At 48.2% G+C, this 25,593-nt stretch overlaps 1 protein-coding gene across 11 annotated transcripts in view; it reads left to right on the top strand.

The window, feature by feature from the left end:
* The window catches only part of PITPNM2 (phosphatidylinositol transfer protein membrane associated 2), a 158,532-nt gene that overhangs the window by 42,818 nt on the left and 90,121 nt on the right, over nt 1-25,593 (top strand). Inside the window, exons 1-2 of one of the 11 annotated variants that reach the window (XM_053280116.1) lie at nt 2,072-2,273; nt 2,940-3,036. The exons of 8 other annotated variants lie outside the window; for them this stretch is intronic. The gene's annotated coding sequence lies outside the window, so the exon portion shown is untranslated. Of the gene's footprint in view, nt 1-93; nt 415-2,071; nt 2,274-2,939; nt 3,037-25,593 lie in introns of those variants that run through there. 2 more of the 11 variants (XM_053280113.1, XM_053280112.1) reach the window with 2 other exon arrangements.

The following is a 25,593-nucleotide window of genomic DNA, read 5'->3' as shown; positions in this document are numbered from 1 at the left end:
ATTTGCCCATCTCTCGCCCCATATCGCCCCTGCCAGGTGCTGTCTTTCTAGCCTGTCTAGCAAGAGGGCCGGTCCTGCTGTCTCCAAGTACCTCTTGCGTTTTGTACAGCTCCCCACTTCTCCATGGCAACGTAACTCACTGTTCCCTATGGAGGAGAGAGAATCCGTTTTTCTCTTCCGGGCATTAAAAAAAAGAAAAAGGTATCCCGCCCCTTCTCTTCCAACGGGTCCGTTCTCTCCAAGGGCCATGGATGTGCTGTTGGGCTCTGACAATTCCCAAGGTGTCTTCTGAAAGGACCAAAGGTTTCCGCGGTTCGGAAAGGCTTGTTATTGAAGGATGCCCAAGCGAGGGGATGCTTGCAGAGCCCGTGAGAAAGCAGATCAACACCTGCTCTTAGTGGATTCTTTTCAAAGGTAATTTGCAAAAGGAGAGCGACCATATGGTGGCTTTTGTCAGCTGGTAAGGCTAAGAGTGAGGCATGCTGCTGGCTTGTGTTTTCTTTGCGAGTCATTTCAGTTCCTGTAATTTGCACACATCTAGTCAGGAACCAAACAATACAAGGGCAGCGTGCTTGCCTTTCCAAAGAATTTGTAAACGGGCTCGCATTGTTCCATCCTGTCCTGCAGGTGAATAATTGGTAACGGAGTTAATTTGATGTATTTCAGTTCCCATTTAGTGTGTGGCAACAAAGATGTCTAGTGTTTGAGCTAGTGTTTGAAGGCTGTAAATAGACTCCAGCTTAAGGTGAAGGCAGGTGAATTTTAAGAGCGTTGGAGTAGCTGGTAGCAGCATTGCTGCTCTTAAAACATACACATGCTTTTTTTTTTTTTGCCTTGTCTCAGGGTGGGGGGTGTCTCTTTAAATCTCTGCATAATTGTCACTTCATAAAAAGTTACACAGGTTTTCAGTATGCCTTGGTTTGAATTGGGCTGTGGCAGGTATATATTGGCTAGTATCTGAGATGCCACCAGTTCCTGTTTTCCGACTTTTTAATATGTCATCCTTCACCTTAGCCCCTGAATGTATGTGTTCCTAGATGCAAATTCCCCACTTATAAATAAATGCAGACTATCTGCCTGATTCGCAAGAAGTCTGAGGAATGACAGCTACTTAAATATTGAAAGCATCCTGCAGATGTAGCATTTGACTTGCTGGTATTTATGTCTGTACCAAACCATGCAAAATGAAGTACGCACCATGGGTTAAGAATATGCTTGCTGTGATTGCTCTTGGAATGCTGTGTTTGTCTTCACTCTCAAGAAAAAAACAATCTTACCTTAATTTCATTTAAAAGTTAGCAATTGTGGGGCTTTCTTGTTTTGTTTTGCCGTAATTGTAAAGCAATGTCAGTGTCTCAGAGCTTTGGAAACTTATTTACAAGGCTGACATAGTTTTTGTGGCGTCCCAGAATTGTAGGGAGCAGGTCTGTTGCTCATAACTCTGAATGCCTTTTGTGAAATCCTGAATTTTTTTGCTTCTGATTCTTAAGCCTGACTATTCATGACTTATTCACATAGGAAGGTTCTCCTGCCCCATTGAAAGAACATATTCTGTAGAACGCCCACGTTCTGAAACTGACTTAGCAAAGTTCCTTCACGTTCTCCAAGGTTTTTGCAAGTCTGAATCCATTAGTAGAACCTCTTTTCCCAGATACTGCAAAGGAACAAATGCATGTTGGAATAAAAAGGGAGGTATATGCCACACATTCTAGGTAGTCTGCAACTCTCTCTACACATCCACAGTCCTTTTCATGGGCGAAATGTTGGAGGGTCTGGCTCCAAACAAGAGAGTCAGGTCAAGTTAGCAGTTCCAGAGAAGAGGGCCAGCAAGCATGGAAGCCGCCTTTGCTTTAACTGGGGAATTTTGGAGGATATGATTTTGTAGATGGAGATTGGAGCTAAGTGGCTTGCCCTGCGGCTACCCCGGTGAATCTTCCTGGCTAAAGCAGGTTTTTAATCCAGGCTTCTTGGCTTTAACTCTCGCTCCTTCATGCTGAGAGAGACCCACAGCACACACAGGGTGGTGGTGGTGGTGGTGGGACGGGGTGGGGGAGGAGAAACCCACAGGTAGGTACCAGTTTACTACAGAGGCTGCTTTAGAAGAGATGCTGGTGGTTCTGCAGCCTTCCCAGGTGGCTAGGAAGGCAGCAAAGGATCCTTTGTCATGGAAAACTATCGACTGGGTACATCCTTAAATGACTTGTTGCTTGGCAAAAGTAAATATAGCCAGGAGAGCAGATGGAGAGCTTTCTAGCTGCAGCTTGTCAGTCGAGGTTTGTTAACAGACATTTGTAGCATGTTTTTCCATTGCTTAAAAATGTATTTTAAAATAATGATAAAGAAATGTTTACGACTCCAGCTCAGGGTCCTCCCCTGTCTCCCCACCGCTTTCCAGTTTGATTGCCCTTCCAAGGCTCCCCTCCCCCCCGCACCCTGTTTTGCCTTTGGGGCTGGTGCAATGTTTTGCATGTTCAGAGGACTTGTCTTGGGTTTGCTTTTTCCTTCTCGGAGCAAAACGGGAGCGGTGAGCCTCGTGAATCTGTCAACAAGCACCTGGCACCAGTCCTGCTTGGAAAGACAGAGACGCACACTTGACAATTACTTTGCCTGAATATAAAACAAAACCAAAAAAATTAAGTGTGTGTGTGTGAAGGCGTCTTGTTTGTAGTGTGGCAATTATATGGTCCGTTATGTCTGGGTCTGTAATGATTCCCATTGTTCATCCCAAGGAGGGGTCTCAAACTGCTTGTGCGTGTATTTTTATCTTCAGCGCAAAATGCCTGAAAGTATGAATTAACAACACAACTGAATGAAGCCCGTATCTTAAGTGCTGCATTGCTACATAGAAGGTGTTATTAAATTAGAGTTTGGTTAACACACATTTCATTTTTGTTTGTTTGTTGAAGTCATTGTTTAATGCATTTCTTTGGTCCATTTAGATTTCTCCTACATCGGTTGGGCTGTCAGTTTCTCCTCCACACGTTTGAGTTGAGTCTGACTACAGTGATCTTTTGGTGAAATACTAAAATTTAAAAGGTAAAAAGAAAGGAATGGCTGGAACACTTTAGTAAAACCCACCCCTTGATTGTTGGAGAAGATGTATAATTTTGCGTAGCATGGGCTACATTGGTCTGTGTTGCTTTAAAATACCCCCTGGGGGCTGGTATATGCATAGGAGGGTTAAAGAATAGTTTTCTTTGGCAAAACTTGAATTTTCCTGATGTTTTAAAGGAGGTTGTGGGGGAGTATTTCTTTTTTTTTTTAAAGGATTTCAGGAATGAGGGGAAAACATTTCTCTGCTCTTGGTGGTTTTGTTTAAACAGCAGGTTTAATAAATGGAGGGGGTTTTGTTTTTGCTTTTGTAGAAGCATTTTAACAATGACTGGAAAGTCTGGCCAGCTGGGTTTTCAAAAGGTCAGGTCTAAAGCTAGTGCTCTAGTCTGCATTTGCAATTCTTTTCTACCACTTCCCCAGCAGGACAAATGCATGTATTATGATGCATTTCCTTCCTGTCTAGATCCTCTGTGTGTGTGTGTGTGTGTGAGAGAGAGAGAGAGAGAGAGAGAGAGAGAAAACGAACACATTGTGGCCGTGGCTTTTAAAAACATAGGAAGAGGCCAAGAAAAAGAAGCAGCGATGAAGTCGTGTCCTTGGCACACATACCTGGCACTAAGGCCCATGAAACCCCCGTGAGACTCACTTCTGAGTAAGCTTGTCTAGGATTACCTTGCCTCTGCATTCTTTTAGCTGATTTTTTAAAATAAAAAATAACTTTTTTTCAGCAATTCAGCACATGCAAGAAGTGCATCTTCTCAAACCAACCAACTGGCAGAACATCTGCTAAGCCATGGGTTAAAAATGTCTCCCGCTGGTGTTTCTAGCTCAGCTAACTGGTGGAGTTATAGATACCTGAATAACAAATTACAGCCAGGCCATATGGTGGCCCCGCCCCGCCCCGCCCCACTGGGCTTTGGGAAGGTCACTACTATTTTTTCTTCTTCAGCAAATTGCCTTCTGTTTTTATGACTGGGAGTTTGTGGAACATACACAGTGCTGCAAGCCAGGGCGACTGTTAATGGTTTTTATTAGGAACATAGAAACATAGGAAACTGCCATATACTGAGTCAGACCACTGGTCTATCTAGCTCAGTATTGTCTTCACAGACTGGCAGCAGCTTCTCCAAGGTTGCAGGCAGGAATCTCACTCAGCCCTAAAATCTTGTCCTATCTTGGAGATGCTGCCAGGGAGGGAACTTGGGACCTAGATGCTCTTCCCAGAGCGGCTCCATCCCCTAAGGGGAATCTCTTCCAGTGCTCACACATCAAGTCTCCCATTCATATGCAACCAGGGTGGATCCTGCTTAGCTAAGGAGACAAGTCATGCTTGCTACCACAAGACCAGCTCTCCTCTCCTATATTCTCCTTTTCCGCACACTTTCGGGGCATCTGCAGTTCTCCTGCTGACGGAAGATGACCGATCTTAGAACGGTCCTGTGCGGGCTCAGATGCAGCAAAGTTCAAAGTGTTGGCTTAGCTTTGGTTTTGAACGGAAAGGCTGTCACTGCAGAAGCCAGCAAGAGGTTTTTGGAAGTGAGGAGGACAGGTTATGTTAGAGCTGTCCTCTTAGGTTTTCCGGAGATGTCCTCTTAGTTAGGGCCAGTGGGGTTGAGGATGGTGATTTGTGCCAAACGATCATCCAAAATGCACTGGGTTGGATCCAGAGAACTAAGAGAGAACAAGTGCCAGCCCTGTGGCACAAGTGCTTGGGTGAGAATTTACATAATGGCTGGTTTGCAGCAGTTTTCACCGGATTAGTTCCACTTTTCTTGTGCAACATTCTGGCTCAAGGTGTCAAGCAGAACTTTGGTGAGCACAAGACACTATTTGTTTATTTATTTTTACATTTCTATCCCGCTCTTCCTCCCAGGAGCCCAGAGCGGTGTACTACATCCTTGAGTTTCTCTTTCACAACAAATCCTTTGAAGTGGGTTAGGCTGAGCGAGAAGTGACTGGCCCAGAGTCACCCAGCTCAAATGACTGAGGACTGAAGGTCTGTGAGGTGGGGCTTGGGGTCTCCACTTGAGAGTTCTCAAGGCCTTTATCAAACTAGAGCTCCCAGGAAGTGCTCCCTCTAACAAGGATTCCCAGATGTTGTTGACTACAACTCCCAGAATCCCCAGCTACAACAGCTTTTGCTTGGGGATTCTGGGAGTTGCAGTCAACAACATCTGGGAATCCCTGTTAGAGGGAACACTGCTCCCAGGGTTCTGTGGGAGAAAGCCAGGATGCTTAAACTGGCAGAAAATCAATGTTTTCTGGAGAGCTGATCTTGTGGTAAGGTAAAGGGTGCTGTCAAGTCGATTTCAACTCCCGGTGCCCACAGAGATCTGTGGTTTTCTTTGGTAGAATACAGGAGGGGATTATCATTGCCTCCTCCTGCACAGTATGAGATGATGGCTTTCAACATCTTCCTATATTGCTGCTGCCCAGTATAGGTACCAGCAGGGCTTCAAACCAGCAACCTTCTGCTTGTTAGTCAAGCATTTCCCCGCTGCACCATAGCAAACATGAAGTATCCCCTTTGCTAAGCAGGATCTTCCCTGATTTGCACTTGAATGGGATACCACATATGAGCACTGTAAGATATTCACCTCTGGAGATGGAGCCACTCTGGGAAGAGCGCCTGCATGCCTGCAGAAGGTCCGCAGTTCCCTCCTTGGCATCTCCAGAAAGGGCTGAGAGAGATTCCTGCCGGCAACACTGAAGAATAATTGCATTCTCCGGTACGTGGGATGTGGAAGAGAGAGTAATCTTTCTTCCCAAACAGTGCCCCTGGCTACATTTATTATCGGACCAACTACGGGTTTTAATAGTATGTAAGCTTCCAATAAAGCTCGATGCTTGTTAGTTCCTTGATGAAGAGTTCTGTTAAACCCAGAAACCTACGTCCTCTCTAGAAACTACCAGTTGGCCCCAATTTTAAAAAAAAAAAAGACTTTTGCTGATCCAATGTTCTCGTAATGGCATCTTTTTATGTGGAGGAGAGTGTGACGCCGTTGAAGGGCGTTGGATGGTTTTTATTGCCTCCAGGTCTGGCCTGGCAGAAGTTCATCGCCGCCTCATTGCTACGACTGCAACCAGGCCTTCGCAATACAAGGGGTAGTAAAAATATCTCTGGCAGTTAGGCGTGTAGCCTTTGCTTATGACACATGCTGGTTATTTTCGGCACAGTGGGGCTATTTTTATTTCGGATGCTTCTCCGTTTTAGTTACTATGGAAACGATGTTATGGGTATGGGTGGTGAGCAGTGACCCTGGCAGATGTTGACTAAAGTGGAACCCCCCCTTTTTCACTCCCCCCCACCCCCATTGGGCATATTCTTTGGCTAGTGAGATGCATGAAGCATCAGCCTCTTGGGTGCCCAGAGGCGGGGTGATGGGGACGGACGGACGAGGACAACAAGGGGCTGAGTCATCCCTGCCTGCCTGTGAGGAGACTTTGGGTTTTTATAGCATCCATCACCATAGTGACAAGGTGCTTCAGTTATGCAAATTAAAAACCATGCAAGTTACCTGCGCCTCCACGAGACCGATGGTTGCCTGTATTAATTATTTGCGGGATAATAATAGCAAAGCGAAATGTTAAATGCAGCCCTGCGGCTTATAGCTCTGGGGACCGAAAAGGCGTTGAGAGGGAGGTGCTTGAAACCGGTGCGTTATTTTATCTGAGATGGCTGATGATAATAATAATGATAACGAATAAAAACAAAAGTAGTAGTAATAATAAATAATGCAATGGCGGCAATAATAGTAGAGAGACAAGTAATAATAAGAACGATAAAAGACTTAGGAATGTATTTATTTGTTGTAAAACGTGGATATCCTGCCACTTTTGCCAAGGCGGCTTACAAAACAAAAACAAAAACAAAAAGAGAGGTGTAATGAACCAGTGCAATAAAATGCAAATAAGCAAGGCAGAACCCAAGGGTCCAGAATCCAGCATTGCAGACACTCTGAAGGCGTCTCTCTCGCTGTTGTGAGTAATGGGGGCAAGGTTGAAACTTTCTGATTGGAGAATACCAAGTGGGGGTGACCCATGGGGCCACATGCTGTCCCCCCACCCCCCGTGAATGGCTCAGAGCCCCAGATCTCAGCAGCTACCTCCTTCCTCCATGATGCTTTCCAGGAAGGAGCTGCAGCAGTGGAGGCAGAGAGCAGGGGAGGGCGCTCCTAAGCTCACCTAGCTTTCTGCTGCTCCCACCTTCCTAGGTGCTGTATTACTATGTTAGAGGCAGCGGTTGCTATTACTTACTTACTTACTGGTTTTTTTAAAAAAAAAACACAGACGTAATTATCATTGGGGTGTGTGTGTGGTTGAGCAGTAATGTAGTCGCAAATTCAGAAGTGCAGGCACTCCATACCCATAAGCACCTCCTGCCAACAGCAAAACCTCCATGGCCACACCCCCCACTTAGATGGATGCAATAATTTGGGAGGTTCTGTTAAAAGAAGTCAAGGCTGTGCAAAATGCCCGCTTTCCCTGGGAGTAAGCCTTGTTGAACTTGACGGGATGTCCTTCTGAGCAGACCTGCCTAGGATCGCACGGTAATTGAACTACTATTATTTCTGTGGGCCTACTCTGAACATCCAGGCCAGTTAAGTGACTGCTATTGTATATTATTTATTGGATTGAACAAATTACAGGCATAACTTTAAATACAGCAGCTCAGGAGCTGACTGATCAGAGCTTTGGAAAACTGTCCCTGCTGAGACCTTGGGATGGTGGCGATTCTCTTGCATTTAGCAGGGGGAGAGCAACTGGTCCTATCCACCCCCAGTACGGCATCCTTTCAGTGGCTGCTGCTGGTATTTCTCTTTTTAGGTTATGTGCCCTTTGGGGGACAGGGAGCCATTTTATTGATTTATTTATATCTATGTAAAGCACCTTGGAAACTTTTGTTGAAAAATATAAATATTTGTCGTCTCGGTTTTCGTATCTCCGTATTGGTATTCAGAGCTTCCTCGGAGAGGAGCATCATCAGTGATGCATCTCCTCAGGTAGTGGCACAAAAGAGCCTCAATGAGTGGGTCGGGAAGGTGCCTGCCTGCTGTCTCCATGCAAGGCAGGATTTGACATTTCCCCCTGCCCTTCCCTCTCGAGGGCAGGGGCAAAAGTCAACTCCTGCCTTTGACGGGCTCTTAAGTGGCACAGCGGGGAAATGCTTGACTGACAAGCAGAAGGTTGCTGGTTCGAATCCCCGCTGGTACTCTATCGGGCCGCAGCGAAATAGGAAGATATATCACCCTTCCTCCCCTCTTGCTTGTCTCGGCACCCTCCCTCTGACCCCCATATGCCAGTTTGTTTGAACTTGAAGCTGCTGTGCAAACCAGGCTTGTCTGCAAATGAGAATCTCAAGCCAGCATCGGATGCTTCTCTGTGCCTGTTCACATTGTGGCTTAGTCCTACCTCCGACTGTGACTTGCCATGGTCAGGATGCTGGGGGCCAGTGCCGGTGAGCTTCCAGAACCCTCCAGCTCGCTGCTTTTGAAAACAGAGTGCTGGACTAGGCACAGGGGCTGCAGAAATCTGCTAGTCTGTGATGAATGAAGAATGGTGCCTGACGAGTGGGGAAAGTCCCAATGAGCAATGTACCAGCATAGCTTGACAGGTAAAACATTTTGTCTGGCTGATAAACGGAGCCAACATTTTCCCACCCCTGTGCTGTCTTAGGCGACCTTGCTCTGTTCTGTTTCCCTGTTGCATGGCGGAGCGTGTCCTCTGTCGGAACGCTGCACCACCCCAGAACTTGCCCTTCTCAGCTGCTGGGTGAGGACATCTCACGTGGGTTATCCTCCCCAGCATGCTCCAGAGAGGCAGGACATATTTGAATTAGTCGGAGAGCCTTTAAGAGGCCTGGGAGGAGAGGCCCTCCCAGTTTAGTTTGCCCTGCAGAGCTCCAGAGCAGACGGCTCTGCTTCGCTTCTGCTCCACTCCTACTCTCCTTCCTTTTCTTCATCCACCTTCTAGCCATTTCGCTGCCATCCCTTGCCTTTCCACACCTCTTAAAAACACACGCACATCCCCTCTCTTCCTCCTCCCCTGCCGATAAGAGATCGGGCACACTCCACGTGCTTATGCTGAAAGGGAAGAAAGCAGAAGACTCTGGTAGTCATCAATACCTGGAAATCCCCATTACAAGGAACACTGGTCCTGACTCCTTGTTGGCCCATGGAGTCACCTCATGTGAGCACCGTAAGATATTCCCCCCAGGAGATGGAGCCGCTCTGGGAAGAGCAGAAGGTTCCAAGTTCCCTCCCTGGCAGCATCTCCAAGATAGGACAAGATTTTATTTTATTTTAAATAGGACAAGATTTTTTTTATTGAACCAACAAACTACCAAAGCATACAGTACGTTGCCAAAGCACAATTATATACAAAGTGGTTGTTTGTACATGATATATCTACAAAGATTTACACACAATGATTTGGAAACCCACAAGGTTATGAAGTATATGCAGGTAGTACTGTAACTCGGGGGTGGGGGATTTCAAGGCACTTCAGGTTCCCTCCCTGGCAGCATCTCCAAGATAGGGCTGATAGAGATTCCTCCCTGCAACCTTGGAGAAGCCGCTGCTAGTCTGTGAAGACAATACTGAGCTAGATAGACCAAGGGTCTGACTCAGTATATGGCAGCTTCCTCTGTTAAGAACATGAGAACAGCCCTGGTGGATCAGGCCCAAGGCCCATCTAGTCCAGCATCCTGTTTCGCACAGTGGCCCCACCAGATGCTGCTGGAAGCCACAGGCAGGAGTTGAGGGCGTGCCCTCTCTCCTGCCATTACTCCCCTGCAACTGCTACTCAGAGGCATCCTGCCTTTGAGACTGGAGGTGGCCTATAGCCCTCCGACTAGTAGCCATTGATGGACCTCTCCTCCATGAAGTTATCCAAACCCCTCTTAAAGCCATCCAGGTTGTTGGCTGTCACCACGTCCTGTGGCAGAGAGTTCTGCAAGTGGATCACGCGTTGTGTGAAAAAGTATTTCCGTTTGTTGGTCCTAGACCTTCCGTTAATACAGACGCCTCTTTGCATTAATAGGCCAGAGTGGGGCAGATAAAGCTGCCATAGGAACATAGGAACCTGCCATATACTGAAAGCATGCAGGTGCTCTTCCCAGAGTGGCCACATCCTCGGAGGGGAACGTCTTTCAGTGCTAGCCTCCCATCCAAATTCAAACCAGGGCAGACCCTGCTTAGCAAAGAGGACAATTCATGCTCGCTACCACAAGACCAGCTTCTGGATAATGATTGCTTTCTGGGTTGAGCAGAAGACTGGAGGTGACTGAACAAAGAACCACACATTCGTTTGAGAGGAGAGCTGGTCTTGTGGTAGCAAGCATTACTTGTCCCCTTAGCTAAGCAGGGTCTGCCCTGGTTGCATATGAATGGGAGACTTCATGTGTGAGCACTGGAAGAGATTCCTCTTAGGGGATGGAGCCGCTCTGAGAAGAGCAGAAGGTTCCAAGTTCCCTCCCTGGCAGCATCTCCAAGATAGGGCTGAGAGAGATTCCTGACTGCAACCTTGGAGAAGCCGCTGCCAGTCTGTGAAGACAATAATGAGGTAGAGAGACCAATGATCTGACTCAGTATATGGCAGCTTCCTATGTTCCTATGTTCCCTTCTGCTTTTTGTTGTGCAGGAGCTAGGCCTGTCATAATTCATTGAAACCAGGAGGCTGCAGAAGGTATGCAGCCAAATTGCATTGCAAAGGAGAGGTGAGATATCCAGCATCTGCTGCTGGATATAATTTTTCTCCTATCAGGACAAGATTTTAAAAACCCAAATGTCGCTCCCTATTTTTCTCTCTCTTTCAGAAAATTTGGAGCAGCTATAAAGCTATCCCTTATAAAACAGCCACAGCCTGGTGCTGCTAATTAAAAGGGGAAGAAATCCCATCAGCAGTCGGCTGCAGAAACCGAAGCCGGTGCTGCATATATCCACTAGTAGCACCCGTTAAAAATGTGTCACGTTTCTAGAATCTGCTGCTAAGAATCTTTTCCATACATTACTCCAGAGATTCTTCAGTCTTGATGATGTGCAGTTAAGTGGCAAAGTCAAATGAATGCCAGAGTGGCGATCTGTTGGCTCATGTTTCTATCCTCCCATGGCCTTTTTAGATTTTTTAAAAAATGCTTTTTGCACCCAAGAAGGGCAACTTTGGATTTCTGGAACTCAACCGCTTGCAACCCAAACACTCTGGAGGAAGACATCCTGTCATGCTCAAGCAGAAGGCAAGGCAGGGCGCCAGCGGGAGTGAGTGGAAGGCTCTCTGCCTGGGAATGTACCAGTTGCCAATTCTGGATGTGACTTGTTGTCTGTCTCACCCAGTCGGCAAGGCGGGCTAGCATCCGCTGAGTTTCCAAGAGGGTCCCGTCCACCTCCCAAACTATGACAGGTGAGGTCGGGGCTGGCGTGCTGGAGACAGGCAGGAGAGAAGGCGGTGAAGGAGCTCCTCCCCCGGTCCCGCCTTCCTCCCAAATGGGGCAGATCGGGCCAATTTCAGGCCTCTGCGCATGCGCGCGCATGCACAGAGGCCTGAAATCGGCCCGATCTGCCTCATTTGGGAGGAAGGCGGGACCGGGGGAGGAGCTCATTCGATGCCTTCTCTCCCACCTATCTTCAGTGCGCCTGCCCCGACCTCATCTGTCGTAGTTTGGGAGGTGGGCGGAGCTCTTGTCACTGCACAGCGACAGCTTTAGAAGTTGTTGGTTTTTTAAAGACAAAGTAAATAAAGTCAAAAAGTGGGAGAAATTGAGTCCCGAACGGGTCGAGCATTTTCCCACAGGAAACAGGGACATCCCGCTCCAATGAGGGACAGTTGGCAACCCAACTGTGGTCTTGTGGTACCTAGCAAGCATGATTTGTCCCCTTAAGCTAAGCAGGGTCCACCTTGGTTGCATATGAAAGGGAGACTAGAAGTGTGAACACTGTCAGATATTCCTCTCAGGGGATGGAGCCGCTCTGGGAAGAACAGAAGGTTTAAGTTCCCTCCCTGGCGGCATCTCTGAGATCGGGCTGAGAGAGATTCCTGCCTGCAACCTTGGAGAAGCTGCTGCCAGTCTGTGAAGACAATACTGAGCTAGATGGACCAAGGGCCTGACTCAGTATATGGCAGCTTCCTATGTTCCTATGTAACCCCACCTGGGTGGTTTACAATCAAGCACCACAGATTTTTTTTTTTTAAATGAAAAATTTTAAAACAATGGCGAATTCTGAAGGCTAATTAAAAGCCTGGCTGAATAAATACATCTTAGCCCTTTTAGAAGCTGTCAGAGATGGGGAAGCTCTTATGTTTGTCAGGGAATGTATTCCAAAGCCTCAGGGAGAAGGCCCTGGTCTGAGTAGCCACCAGACCAGCTGGTGGCAACTGCAGACAGACTCTCCATCGCTCTGGAGTGTCAATTGTCTGATAACGTGAATTCTTTTTTTCTTGTTTAAAAAAGAACCTCCAAAAAGAGCTTCAGTTCAGTCAGAGTTGGCAGTCCGTCCAGAAACATCTCCCAAGATGGCGGCCGGGGTTCCAGTTTCCTGTTGCACTTGCCCTGGGTGGAGGAGTGGCCCCTCTAGGCAGGCTGCTCTCTGTGCCCCTGCTCAGTGCCATCTTGGTTGTGCTCCTGCTGTCAGAGGAAAAAGGCGACAGGGAGGTGGTGCTGGTGGCAGAGTCTTTTCGCCTCGGGCAGTGAACGGGCCCAGGCTGGTAGTGCTGCTGATCTGAAATGGAGAGATGGATGCCTTGAGGGGAAAGGGAGGGGGGACTCTGACAAAATCCTCCCGAGGCCAATGAAACCAGGAGCCTGCCTGCTAATGCTTTCCCGGCATCTCTGCAAATGCTGACTGGCTGCGGGGTTTCTCTCTGGAGAGCTCTCATGGCCGCCGTCTTGTCTTTCTCTTACCGTCACTGCTGTCGGTACAAGAAAGCTGTTGGAGTTTGACAGCTGTGCCTTCTGGATGACTGGCCAAGGAGATGTATATACATCGATGGCGTGCTGCCTTGATTTCCCTATCCCCTTTTAAGGTTACGCCAAGGTCCGTGACAGGATCCTGCACTTCGGCTGTTGTCCATTTACCCTGGGCCGTGTTGCCTGTAACTGCGATTCCCAGGTGATGTTGACCACAACTCCCATCGTTCCCTGCCAAGGGCCACTGCAGCTGGAGATTATGGGAGTTGTGTCGCTAACAGCATCTGGGGATTCCTGAGCCCCATCTGTATGGGCAAGACTTGGGGAGAACGTGACGGTCTTGGGTTCTGTGCAAGGCTTGAGGGGAACCTCTCTGGAACAGAGGCCAGCCAGGGTCACTGCTTTGTTGTCTTCCCAGCTGTATCTTCTGCTCTTCAGCCTGATCCCTCCCAGGGTGGCTCCCGTGCTGTCCAAATAGAGCAATAAAGCCGCTAGGACAAACAGTTCTATCAAAAGATGTAAAACTGCAGGGAAGTAAAAACCGAATTGGAGAACATTAAAGACTAGTCTGAGCAACATTTAAGAGGTTTGCGTAAATGAAAGTCTTTGCTCATGCCCCAAAGACATAAGGCAGATGCCAGATGTGCCTCCTTGCGGGGAGAGCATTCTGCACCATAGCCCAAAAGGCCAGATTCCCCATTACATAGGAATATAGGAAGCTCATCCTGAGTCAGACCCTTGGTCCATCTAGCTCAGTCTTGTCTACTCAGACTGGCAGCAGTTCTTCAAGACTCCAGGCAGGAGTCTTTCCCAGCCCTACCTGGAGATGCAGCCGGGACGTGAACCCGGGACCTTCTGCATGCAGAGCAGGTGCTCTACCACTGATCTACGGCCCCATCCCCTAAGGGGAATAGTTTGCCGCAAGCCGTGCTCGCACGTAGTCACCTCCCCAAATGCAAACCAGGGTGGACCCTGCTTAGCGAAGGAGACAGTTCACCCTCGCTACCACGAGTGTGGTTTCCCACCCAGTCACCACCACCTCTAACTCAGTAGGAGGCATGCACAAAATTGCCTCAAAAGAAGGAGGTATGGAAGCTCATGGTCCTCCCAGTACTGGGTCCCAAGCACTGTTCGCTGTAACCGAATCCCCAAGGTGGTTGACTACAGCTCTCATAATCCCCAGCTGCAGTGGTCAGAGGCCATTATGGGAATTGTCATCAACTCAACTGGGAATCCCTCCTACAGGGAGCTCGTCTCCCAAGGACTTGACAAGTAAATGCTGGTGCAGGACGGGGGCCTTGAACACAGAGAGCTGATTCCAGGTAGCTAGTCCAGTTCAGGTGCATCAGGACCCCGGAGATTTCCCTGGGACCACAGGGGTCAATCCTGCAATGCCCAAGCTTCAGTTGAGCTCTTCGGTCCTCAAGCAGGGCCTGTTGTTATCTGGTTGCCATGTGTTCTGTCAGAGCCCAGAAGGTCCTGGGTGGTCAGGAGACCAGAGGCAGTGGACCTGGTTCAAGTGGGACGGGTAGTCCATCAATTTGGTATTGACTCATAGCTCAGCTCCTGTGCAGGATCTGGCCAGATGTACTTCTCTTCCGGCTGGTCTTTTCCTGAAGGAGGCGGGCTGATAAGGGGAGAGGTGATGGGCCTGGTCATTCCAAACACTTTCCAAAACGTGCTGTTCCTTCTTCCTGCAGCAAGAGTTGGAGGGCGGGAAAGGGGGCTGCATCTCTCTCTGCTCTGAGCTTGTATTGACATTGAGTTAATATTGTCTCTCCCCCTCCCCAGGTGGTGTTAGGGATTCTCCTTTCCGCATGCATCAGGGCTGCCTTTTACTTTCTTGATCAGCTGTGTTGAGTGTGTCCTTAAAAAGAAAATGGTAGGGGGGAAAAGTCTTTACTGCATGCTATATTTATTTTGAGAACTCTGGGATGACATGTGTTTTGCCAGCCCAGAAGATTGGCAGGGTCTATCCAAAGGAAAACCTGCAGTATTCCTTTGGCATTCAGTGCAGCGTTGTTAATTTGTTTTAATCCCAGGAGGAGCCTTAATCAAACTAGATGTCTCCCCCCCACTTCTTCCCACGGGTGGGAGAGATTTTTTTCAAGAAGCGTTACCCAGCCCAAAATAAAACACACACGCACACCACTGCCAATTTGTCCCTAAAGTAGAGCTTGAGGATTTGACGTCTTCAGGACCCATGCTGACATGCTTAGCTTACTAATGCTAAGTGACTGGCCTAGATTTTCCAAGCTCATTATGCTCGATATCATGCTCTGGGTTACCAGGGGCAAACTTTGCACACCTCCTTTTGAGGGAGGCTGTTTAGATCTGGGTGAAGAATCTCTTCGCGGATGCCAGGTCTCAATGAGACCACACAAACGCAATGCTAACTAGACGTGCGGCTAACACACGATGCTGTTGCAGTCTAAGCTGTGTGTCTCTCTCCCTCCGTAACATTGAGTAACACAAAAGGTATGATGTGTGAGTCCGTCGCCTAATTAAGTCTCCTTCTCCCCTCCTTCGGATTATTCTCCAGTATTTTCTGTTGGATCTTTATTTGTATTTTGTTTGTACTTTGGCTAAGATCTCTTTTTCATATAAATTATACAGTTGAGTTGTGAGTGGTCAATTAAATTTGCATGCAGCTAAAGCAGTAGTTTTATTTTGGGACGTGTCTTTGTTTTTGGATGGGGCCTAGATATGTGGTTTTGGCTGCCATCGGAGAAGAGACATGCTTTCTCCGGGAGAGTGAAGATGGTAGAATGCTCCTGCCAAGGCAAAGGTTCTCAACCATGGGCCCCCACTTCCATTACTGGATGAGAACGTCATCATCCCTAGCGACAAAGGCCACATGGCTGAGGGTGGTGAGAACCCATCATCCAGCAGAATTTACCCCTGCCCAGAGCAGTGTACTACATACTTAAGTTTCTCCTCCCAACAACCCTGTGAAGTAGGTTAGGCTGAGAGAGAAGTGACTGGCCCAGAGTCACCCAGCTAGTATCGTGGCTGAATGGAGATTTGAACTCGGGTCTCCCCAGTCCTAGTCCAGCACTCTAACCACGACACCACGCTGGCTCTCCTTTTGAAGCCTGTTAATTCTCATCTCCTCCAGAATGGAGGGAGTGTGTTCATATATCAGCTAGATTTACCCTGAAATCTCTGTGAGTTATCGGGGAGCAGTTCACACACAAATCGGGTTTTTCACTGTGCATTAGAGTGTAGCCCGATTTATATCCGAGGTTTAAAAAAACCCACTATTTGCGGCGTTTTTTTGGAACAGCTTCAAGTTTGCAGTAAAGCCTCTCCATAAACTCATGCTAAAACCTGCTGTGCATAAAAGTCCATGGGATTTTTATTCTATTTTTAAGTGTGTTTTGTGGTCCTTTTGCAACCGTGAGTCCCCTAACCCCCTGTCTGCCACTGATTTCAATGGCTCGCCAACCGCCTAATCCGCCAATGGTGAGGTTTTCCCGGAGTGGAACCCTTGCGCTTGGCGAGGGATGGCTGGATTACAAAAGCCCCACGGTGCCTCTGCTGCCCTCTCCTCTGAAGCAAGAGAAGGCTGCACACGGGGTTGTTTTTCTGGAGGGTCCTTCTGTTCACAGAAGAGGGGAGCATTCAGTTGCACAGGAGCCCCCTTTTCTGGGGCAATAGCCATCAACTCCTCCTTCACCGCTTTAATGGCATCACGTCCCCTAAGCAGAGGGACCGCGCTTTTTTAAACCTCCCGTCCGTGTTTGGCTTTGGTTGTGATTTATTGGTGAAGTGGGTGTAGGAAATTGCTTTGGCCGTGCAGAATAACGCTGGCGATCAGAAGTGCTACTTGACATAATTCTTTTTAACAGCAACTGCTGTGTCCGGGAGCCAAAGGAGGGGACCAAGGAGGGACGCCAGAATTCTGTTTCAGCTTCTGCCACTGCTTGCAGATCACAGGAATGTAGGAACAGAGGAAGTTGCCATATACTGAGTCAGACCCTTGGTCTATCTAGCTCAGTATTGTCTACACAGACTGGCAGCGGCTTCTCCAAGGTTGCAGGCAGGAGTCTCTCTCAGCCCTATCTTGGAGATGCTGCCAGGGAGGGAAGTTGGAACCTTCTGCTCCAACCAGGGCAGACCCTGCTTAGCTAAGGTGACGAGACATGCTTGCTACCACAAGAAAAGTATCATCCCTTCTCGTTTCCCTAAGAACATAAGAAAATCCCTCCTGGATGAGGATGGGGCCGTAGCTCGGGATGGGATCAGGATGGGGCCGTCGCACCTACTTTGCATGTAGAAGGTCCCAGGTTCAATTCCTGGCAGCATCTCCAGGCAGGCCTGGGAAAGACTCCTGCCTGAAGCCTTGGAGAACTGCTGCCAGTCAGTGTTAGACAGTACTAGGCTAGACAGGCCCAAGGGTCCGACTCAGTATAAAATAGCTTCCTATGTTCCTATCAGTCTGAAGCCTATCAAGCCCGGCATCCTGCTTCCGATAGTAGCCAGCCAGATGTCTCTGGGAAGCCCAGAAGCTCATCATGAAGGTATAGTCCTTTCTTGCTGTTCCGCCTCACCAGCAATAACTCATTCAGCTACTATGGCCATATAAATGGAGCCTCCATGTTCAGAGGCTGTATATAACTGAATTCCAGTTGTGTGTGTTGTTGGAGGAAGCGCAGGTTTGATGGCTTTCAAGCCCTGTGGTGGTCTTTCCAGCAGACACTGGTTGGCCGCTGTGGGACACAGGATGCGGGACTAGATGGACCTTGGTGGGGAGCTGGCCATGTGGTAGCAAGCATGAATGGCCCCCTTTGCTAAGCAGGCTCTGCCCTGGTTTGTGTTTGGATGGGAGACTGCCTGTGTTAGCACTGTAAGATATCCCCCTTAGGGGATGATGGAGCCTCTCTGGGCAGAGCACCTGCCTGCTTGCATGCAGAAGGTTCCAGGTTCCCTCCCTGGCAGCCTCTCCAAGACAGGGCTGAGAGAGACTCCTGTCTGCGACTGTAGAGAAGCCGCTGCCAGTCAGTACAGACAATACTGAGATGGACCAAGGGTCTGACTCAGTATGTGGCAGCTTCCTGTGTCCCTATATTCCTGTTCAAATGGGGCTTCTGGTTGAATTTTGGGGTGTCCCTTAAACCCTACCCAGCTTATGGCTGCAATCTCACTCACGCTGTTTGCCTTGAGTGGGGAAGGACTCCAGCTGCAGTCAATGGAAGTTCCCCCCTCCGGGCAGAGGGCCGTCCCAGAGAGCCGGACTGGGACTGTGGTGGGAGATTAGGGTTAAAAAAAGCCCCTACTTCTCCACAGTCCCAGTTGCCTCCCTCCAGGCGTTATTGACAAGAGGGGGGAAACCTCCCCAGCAGGGACACCTGGGCCCCCTTCCACTTCAGAAACGAGGTCCCGTAATTTGGAACTCCAAAATCCCACGGGAAATCTGGAGCAGGAGAACGGCAGAAGCGTCCCGATCCTCCCCCCCGGCGGCCTCACTCCCACCTGTTCCCGCGTAGATCTCCTCGCTGATCTTTGTTTCCTTGAGTTCCCTCATTTGCCTCTAGATTCCCAGGCTGCCTTTCCGTTTGCCTGGCTTTGGGTAATGTATCATTATTTGCATCCTCCGTTTCTATGTTTGGATTCTTTTTCCCTCCGGAGAACTGCAAGCCGTCTCTGTGCTTCCGTCTTGGTTGCATTTCTGGCCTGTTTTTGTTTATGCAAAGAGCGAAATGTGCATGTTCGGGACGGCTCAGCCTCCCACTTCCTCACTCTGCAAAGCTGAAGACTATTTTAAATTGGGACGAGAGAGTGAGGGGGACGGACAGAGACGCGCGCAGATTCGCATTCAGGGCCAAAGTGCTTTGTCTGTGCGGAGAAGGGTTTTGCCAAAGGAACCAGAGGCCATGCCTGCATTTTAAACCTGAGCACAGCTTTCGGGATGAATAATTCTAGTCAGGGAGTGTGACTCAGATGAATCTGTTGAGCTAGCCAGCCCCGTCGTGCTGCGTTCAAGGGGTCTCCTCTGCACCTGCTTCTCCCAGTGGCAATGCTGATTCCAGGATTTGGGGGGCCCCAGCTGTTGCCTTTCCTTCTTGGTCGGTCTTTTAAAAAAATCTCCGTCTCTTTGCAGTCTGGGAAGAGCACACCAGGCACCGACATAGCCCCTTGCTGCATGTGCAGAGGGTGGCGTGACTCACCCATTAGTTGAGAGAAGGCTAATTTTGAATTAATGAATAACATTTAGCATTCATAAAAAAATCATTTCAAGCAGCGTTCTGAGAACTTCCTGTACCTTACCTCAGGTTGGAGAAAGATGGTAATTTTTTTTTAAAAAGAGAGATTGAACGTGGTTTGGGAAGGACTAAACTTCCCATGGGATAGATGCACTTTTGCTTTGGCCCAGTGTTGCTACTGGTGGAATAGGTTTCTAAAACACTCACTAAACCTGCAACACCTGTTTATGAGATGTTGCAACGGGCTGAGTATAGGAACATAGGAAGCTGCCTTATACCGAGTCAGACCCTTGGTCCATCTAGCTCAGTATTGTCCACACAGACTGGCAGCGGCTTCTCCAAGGTTGCAGGCAGGGATCTCTCTCAGTACTATCTTGGAGATGCTGCCAGGGAGGGAATCTGGGACCTTCTGCATGCAGGTGCTCTTCACAGAGTGGCCCCCTCCCCTAAGAGGGATGTCTTACAATGCTTACATATGTGGTCTCCCATTCAAATGCAAACCAGGGCAGGCCCTACTTAGCAAAGGGGGCAATTCATGCTTGGTACCACAAGGCAGCTCTGCTCCATAAATAAAGAAACATAGGAAGCTGCCTTATACTGAGTCAGACCATTGGTCCATCTAGCTCAGTAGTGTCTACACAGACTGGCAGCGGCTTCTCCAAGGTTGCAGGCAGGAATCTCTCTCAGCCCTATCTTGGAGATGCTGCCAGGGAGGGAACTTGGAACCTTCTGCATGCAAGCAGGCAGGTGCTCTGCCCAGAGCGGCCCTTAAGCGGAATATCTTACAGAGGAATATTTCTAAAGGGAATATCTTACAGAGCTCACACATGTAGTCTCCCATTCAAATGCAGACCAGGGCAGATCCTGCTTAGCAAAGGGGGCAATTCATGCTTGCCACCACAAGACCAGAATACATGCTGTGTGCAGCGATCTTTGTTTCAACCCCAGCCTGGACACACAGCTCAAACTGGGCATCTTTTAGATAGGAAAATAAGAAGCTGCCATATACTGAGTCAGACCCTTGGTCTATCTAACCCAGTATTGTCTTCACAGACTGGCAGCGGCTTTCCAAGGTTTCAGGCAGAAATCTCTACCAGCCCTATCTGGAGATGCCAGGAATTGAACCTGGGCCCTTCTGTATGCAAAGCGGCTGCTCTTCCACCGCGCTGCATCCCTATCTACGCCCTTCCGCCAATAATGGACGAATGCGCTTCTGAATGCAACGCTCTCGTACGTAGCCCAGTGCCAAGCTTTCTGCCTGTTTTCCATGCCGTGCCGTTTCCTGTTTTATTGATAGTCTGTCTGGGAAATCTGGCAGGAAAATGCTTCTCAACGAAACAGTGCTGTAGGAGATCAGTGGCCAGCAATGGTTAGGTAGGGGAAGAACCGGCGGATCGAAGCCGTGGGCGCAGTCATTAGCCCAGCTCTGTCGGAGCCCTGCCAGGTACAGAGATTGTTGAACGCATTATAATGGAAAGTCGCTCGCAGGCAGGCTTTTGTGATTGAACCCCTCCTGGTGTGTCCTCCTTAATGGGGAAGAAATGAGCGGGGACCTCTTTGACCTCCGGTGATGGATTTGGGTACCACCTCTGTGCATCTCATCTCTTAATGAAGGACTTGGGGTTCAGAGATTAGCAGCGAACCCGTAGCATTGCTTACCTGCTTATTATTTTTTAAGCCCTCTAACAAGTTTTGGTGTATCTATCCCATCATAAGTGGAGAGAGGTAATTGCAAGTGAAGGCTGATCTGAAACTGTGTCCGGATCAGTGCTGCTTGCAGCTGGTTTTATAGCGTTTTTGTCCCTTGCAGTCTCCTCACTCTGTGTGTGTGTCTGTGCATGTCCCTGCTCATTTGTTCTTCCTTCCCCCACGATTGCAGGCTTTATCTTAGTTTATTTCCCCCGCAAATAATTGATTGCCTGACGGTACTCTCGCACATTCTCCTTCCCACAAATTGGATGCAAGATAACCAGAAAGTGGGTGCACAGATACTCAGAGGAACCTTGAGATGGGATCGTGAAATAAACCTGGTTGGGCTTCTGCTTAAAAAGCAGAATTGCGGCAGAACATCAGGGTGGCGACAGACAGGGCCGCAGCAAACATACATCAAAAAGAGGCTGGGGAATCCTGTGATGACCATGCTGCTTGCTTGCTTGCTTGACAGCAAACAAGAAAATAGGACTCTGCCTTCTACCTAATCTAGCCCTCCCTGGAGATGTTGCCAGGGATTGAACCTGGGACCTTTTGTGTGCAAGCAGATGCTCTTGCACTGACGCCATCCCTGTCGGGGCAAACCCAACTCTGAAGCCAACCTGTCCAGTCTGAGCAGGCAAGGCTTAATGAGGCTTTTCAGGGCGACGGTGCCTTTAATGAGAAGCATCCCCTTTGCAGGTTTTGCTCCTTTTATTGTTGCCAGTGTATCACAGCTGTGGGATCAGCAATGCCCCTCCATTAGTCAGCTCCTGTTGGAAAGCGGGGATTTCAGTATTGGGTTCTGCTCATTTTTTTTTAAATGTTCATCTTTTCCCATAGTGCAGCAACACTGTCAGCATTCTGTGACTCTCATCAGGTTTCATTTGCTCCTGGGCTCGTGTTGCTTCCTCAGCCATCGGTGCTGCTGATGGGGAATCAGAGGTTCAATATTAGGGCACCTGATCCTCATAATTCTGGCACAGAGGAAGAGACATTTCTGTGAAGACCTGAAGGATTCCAGACGTGTGGGCTTGCTTCCCCCACATGCGTGGGTGTCTCCCCATATTTTGTCCCTCACCGTGCCGCCTTGGTAGTGCTTGGGCTTCGTTTCATCTTCCGCCTGTCTGAAAATATCCTGGAAGCCCATAAATTATTTAGGAGTTATTAGAGGCTGGGTTTCATGTCACCGTCAGTGCAGGCAGTGATTTGCGGTGGTAATAAGATTGGGCCGTGCTTTTAGAGCAGAAGAAGAGATTCAGGCGCTCTGGAGTTGAGGGAGAGTGGAATCGGCGGGGTTTGCAATTCTGCATGTGAACCGATTCCGGAATCTGGTCTCAGTTGCCAGGAGAGGCTTGCTTTTTTTTTTTTTTAGCTAATTGTTGTTGAATGTGCCTAGTCCCGAACATTGTTTTTTAGGAAAAGTAGGGGAGTGTGGTGTAGCAAATGTAAATGGTGTTGCTAATCGGTGAATGTCAGGCATGAAGACTCAGAGATTAAACATTTAGACCACTGCAGTGAAATTGGGCCCTTGCGTTGACTCGCAAATTAAATTATGTGAGCATTCATTACCCTCCGTGATTTAATATGTGGAGTTTTTTCTTCCCCATGTTCACTTTTCTTTGCAGAGAAGTCAGCCTTTGAAAGATGCTGGACAATGCAAAACATGCGGGGAGAAAAAGCTGTCCTTTACAAGGACATTGTTGAATCTTCTAGTCCACATGAAACATTTCAGACAGTACTGATGTTAGAGGGATCACCAGCTAGTAAATAGCCATTCACTGCTGGCAAGCAAGGATAGCTTCTGGGCAACCAAATAAGCATTAAAGTAGATCTACTGATCAGATCTTACCTTAGTGCAGGGACAGGCAACTTTGGTATTGAATTATTATGTCTTGTTTACACAGTCAGGCAGGTGTTATTGACTGGTTTGTTTCATCCAGACATCGAGTCCTTCCCAAGGACCTGGGATGTCAGAATGTTGTTATCAATATTGTTCTTGTTGTTATTGTAGATATCGTCAAAGAATATAGGCTGTTCCCAGTAAAGCTGCTTTGGCTGATGGTGATTTCTGTGGCCCCTATGGTGTTGAGGTGCTCTTCAAGATCTTTTGGGATTGCACCTAGGGCGCCAATTACTACTGGGATTATTTTGGTCTTCTTCTGACACAGCCTTTCAATTTCAGTTTGTAGATCTTTGTATTTTGTTGTTTTTTCTATTTCTTTTTCTTCTAGTCTGCTATCCCCTGGTATTGCCAGAATTATTATTATTATTTCTTGTTTACACAGTCAGACAGGTGTTATCGACTGGTGTCTATGGCTTGTATGGTGTTCCCGCCATTGAGTTTGGACTTGAGGATTTTTCTAACTCTCCTGATGTATTCACTTCCAATTTTTCTTTTAACTTCAGTGTGTGCGATCTTATCAGCCTGGAGAATGACCATTGGTCTATCTAGCCCAGTATTGTCTTCACAGACTGGTAGCGGCTTCTCCAAGGTTTCTGGCAGGAATCTCTCTCAGTCCTACCTTGGAGAAGCCAGGGAGGGAACTTGGACCCTTCTGCTCTTCCCAGAGCGGCTCCATCCCCTGAGGGGAATATCTTGCAGTGCTCACACATCAAGTCTCCCTTTCATATGCAACCAGGGCAGACCCTGCTTAGCTAGGGGGACAAGTCATGCTTGCTACCACAAGACCAGCTCTCCTCCACGAGCTGATCTTGTGGCAGCAAGCATGAATGATCCCCCTTAACATAAGAAATACCTGCTGGATCAGGCCCAAGGAAGCCCATCTAGTCCAGCATCCTGAGTCACAAAAGTGGCTCACCAGATGCCTCTGGGAAGCCCACAGGCAAGAGCTGAGGGCATGCCCTTTCTCCTATTTTTACTCTCCTGCAAATATTAGAAGCATCTTGCCTCTGAGGCTGGAGGTGACCTATAGCCCTCAGACTAGTAGCCACCGATAGACCTGTCCTCCATGAATTTATCGAAACCGCTCTTAAAGTCATCCAGGCTGCTGGCAGTCACCACATTCTGTGGCAGAGAATTCCACAAGTTGGTTATGCGTTGTGTGAAAAAGGACTTCTTTTCATGGAGAGAGTAGAGAGTTCTCACGGACCCTTTGCTAAGCAGGGTCCACCCCCTGGTTTGCATTTGAATGGGAGACGACATGTGAGCACCATAAGAGATTCCCCTTAGGGGTTGGGGCTGCTCTGGGAAGAACACCTGCATACTTGCATGCAGAAGATGCCAGGCTCATTCTCTGGCGTCATCTCCAAGATAGGGCTGAGAGAGACTCCTGCCTGCAACCTTGGAGACGCTGCTGCCAGTCTGTGTGGACAATACTGAGCTAGATGGAGCAATGGTCTGACTCAGTAGTAAGCAGCTTCCTGTGTTCCTTGCTTCTCAAAGAGGTTCAGTTACCAGGTGTGCCAAAGATGTTGATGGGAGAGAAACAGTGATCTGGGTTAATGGAGGAAAGCACAGCAACTGCAGAAAATCGGATTGTTCCTCTTTTGTTTCAAGAACAATTACTCTCCTTTAAAAATTCCCAGAAGGGCAAACTTGTTAACGCCAAGGCCTGGGATATAAATGGATATTTCTGAGAATTCATATCTTTCCATTGTGCTACAGGTGGCTCTTGACAAATTTAATCTTCCAAAGATCAGTTCCTTCCTAACTTTCATTTTGGCTATGATTTGATTGTCGGGTTCGCCACCTCATCGTTACCCAAAGGTCATAAAGCCGTCCTCCCTGAGGTTTTTGCAGTGTCTGTTTCCAGCAGATCCCTCCCCTGAAGTTTTGTTTTGGACTGTCTCATTTCAGCTCTCTTTACCTTTCTTTTTCTGTGGGTGTCCGTGTGTATTTTTAACCAGGTATTTTTAGCTTCCTGTTCCAGAGGGGTATGGGTTAGAGCAGGAGAGAGAGAACAAGATGGAGGTAGGGAAGAGGATGAGACAGGAGGAATAAAAGGAAGGAGAGAGAGAGAGAAAACATGAGAGTTGGATGTCTTTGAATCCCAGTTGCAAGGGAGTCACAGCAGGAGAGAGGGCATGGCTACACCTCTTGCCTGTGGGCTTCCCAGAGGCATCTGGTGGGCCACTGTGTGAGACAGGATGCTGGACCAGTTGGGCCTTGGGCCTGATTCAGCGGAGCTGCTGTGCTGTTACATTCTTATGGTTCCATTCGTTACCCAAAGTAGAGACTTCTCAACAAAGCTTCTCTGGGGCATGTGAAATGTTGCCATCCTCAAGTGTGTGTTAAAACGCACGCACACAACATGCGTTGGAAAGCCTTTCGTTAAAACCAAATTGCTAGCGGAATATCTGCAGTTCAAAAGATAAATGGTAAATGTATGACGCATACAGGAGAGTGTAAGTGAGCTCAATTATGGCTCCCACTCCCACTTCAAAAAATTATTATTTACTGACATTTATATACACAATTTAAAATAGCAGCTTACAATTTAAAGAGACGTGATAAAAATGGAAAATTAAGGAATGGGGAGATTAGCAAACCTAGGTGCCAACTGTTTCATACTGTTACATAATGGCATAAAGTACTGACCACGGTCACGGCATGAGGCCGAGAAGAGGAAGCAAATGAAATGACTGTGGGTCCTGGCTGAGAGGGTGGAGCAGGCCTTGTTCTCTCACCACTCAGAGATCCCAAGAAGTAGAGAATTGACTCTGCCTCGCCCGTTCTCCTCCAGTGCCCTGTTCCAAGTGGGAACATTGCATCTGCCGAGA

The sequence above is a fragment of the Hemicordylus capensis genome, chromosome 15, assembly GCF_027244095.1.
Source record: "Hemicordylus capensis ecotype Gifberg chromosome 15, rHemCap1.1.pri, whole genome shotgun sequence".
Taxonomy (NCBI): Eukaryota; Metazoa; Chordata; class Lepidosauria; order Squamata; family Cordylidae; genus Hemicordylus; species Hemicordylus capensis.
Note: the sequence above shows the minus strand (reverse complement) of the source record. Positions and strands in the feature narration are given on the sequence as shown.